Here is a 2,249-nt window from a genome sequence, read left to right as displayed (position 1 = left end):
TCATGTATTCTAAGAATACATATAAATTAAATTATTTTTTAATTAACTAATTATTAAATGGGGCGTTGGGTTTAGTCCGAAATTAGAAGAGTGATGAATGGCATTTATGGCATTGAGGTTCAGAAGGTGGAGGGTGGTATGTTCCTTCCTCATAATCTTGGAATAATCAATAGATCAACGCCACCCTGTGCCTCACTTTCCATCCAATGAGACTTTCCGATGCTTCACAGTTGCAATTTGCAAATAGTTGTTGTTTAAAAAGGAAATATTAAAATTCACTCTGACGAATTGATCTAGGTTCTATATTTTCACATTTTTAAAATGTGCAATTTAATTTGTGCAGGATTAATTTTTAATTCAAATTGAATTTATTCATTTAAACTAGGAAAGGTGATTTTCACACCATGTTATTACTTTTGAAGATTAAATTATGTATTTTGTGAATGTTAAAAGAACAAATTATTGTTTTAGTTTTAAATATGAGTTAGATGTTTTTTTTTTAATATTTTGTTCGTCTTATTTACATTCTTAACACTATTAAATCATATTTTTATTCTTCGATCAAAATCCGATTTTTGTTTCAATTTTAACTTTCTGAGAATTTTTTATTTACATTCTTTATCATGTTTTTATTTGTGAAAATTTGGAGGATGAAAATTGGATCTGACCAAAACAATGAAAATTAAAATAGTACGTACTTCAACCGTTAAGAAAAATCTATAAATAAATCAAAATTTAAGAGAATATGCAGTACTTTTCTTATAAAAGTAGAAATTTAATTTTGATATAATGTCAGTATAAAATGATTTTATACGTGCATTTAATTATATAATACTGTTGTTATATCAAAAATATTTTTGACAAAAATATTATTGAACTCCTTGACAAGTGAGTATTTGATAAATTTAGACTTTGATTATTGATAAATGCCAAAAGTGTTGCATTATCCATCAACTTATGAGTGCAAATTAGAACCTCTTTAGAAACGGTTAAGTACTCAATTATGTATTATTTGAAAATTGTTACTCAATAAAATTTGGTGTGTAAACATAAGGTGTGTCAATGTCATTTGATGTCCATGTCAACAAAGAAGATTCAATTAAACACAGATATGAAGCGTCAAAGAGCTTGAAGATTTCGGTATCAAGCATCAAATCAATAAGGAACTATAGCATATTAAAAGGATACGGTCGAAGAGGAAGTTAATGTCAAAGAAAGTGAAATGTCCTTCGTGCGAACGGTTATTAACGAGATAACATTAACAATGTGCCAAGAAAAGATTGGTTGAAAGTGTCTATAAATAGAAACAACCGAAGAATGAAGGGTTGGAATTTCACTTTAAAAAATACTCTCGCACACTCATCCACGACTTTTTTAGTCCATCACGAATTCATTTTCTATTGAGTTCCTTCCATAATTTATTTTATTGTTCTTTTGAATTCTGTATTTTAAAATTCTACAATTTACTTTTATTACAAATTTGAATTCAGTCATTTTACATTTCAAAATTTGTCATTATTTTTTCTATTTACATTTACAGTAAATTTTACATTTAGTTATTTCAATTTGTAAGTTAATTTCATTTTGATTTCATTTAAAGAAAAATACAAAAAATATCTTCTCCTTCATGATAAAAATAAAAGACTTTGATGCATGATAAAATTGATATTCGTAAAAGAGGAGTAGCTTTCGTCTCCAAATAATAGATATCAAACTAACCTAAATTTACTAAATATATGCATAACAAATTGACACACTCGGTAGGACAATTTTCATTAAGTTATGTCAAAATTATTTGTCTTCATAGTAATGCATAAAATTTTTTATCATTAGTGCATATTGTTGGTAAAATTATTAATATGGCTGAAGAAGTTCCTAGTGGTAACATGGAGTCAAATTTGTCGGTGGTTGTTGCACAAACCTATGTAAATTTAGTGTCACAGCTAGAGGAAAATACTTGGAATAATTTTGGAGAAAACATGGTCCAGTTTAATGAAAATTCAAGGGCTCATGAGTGCAATCCACGCCCTAGAATTGTGTGAGTACAAAATCGACTACCAGTAACTATAGGGTGGCCCGTTTGATCTTCTTCCTGTAACTACAATGCCATTAGTAGCAAAAAATTATGTGCTCCCAAATCGATTTGAAAATGTCCCAGTTACAGTAAATAATCAACCACCATTCTTGTTTTTTGACATGAATCGGAATTATCAAGGTGGTTCGACATCGAATAGTATAGGATCGATGGA

This window comes from Arachis ipaensis, chromosome B06 (genome assembly GCF_000816755.2).
Source record: "Arachis ipaensis cultivar K30076 chromosome B06, Araip1.1, whole genome shotgun sequence".
In the NCBI taxonomy this organism is placed as follows: Eukaryota; Viridiplantae; Streptophyta; class Magnoliopsida; order Fabales; family Fabaceae; genus Arachis; species Arachis ipaensis.
Note: the sequence above shows the minus strand (reverse complement) of the source record.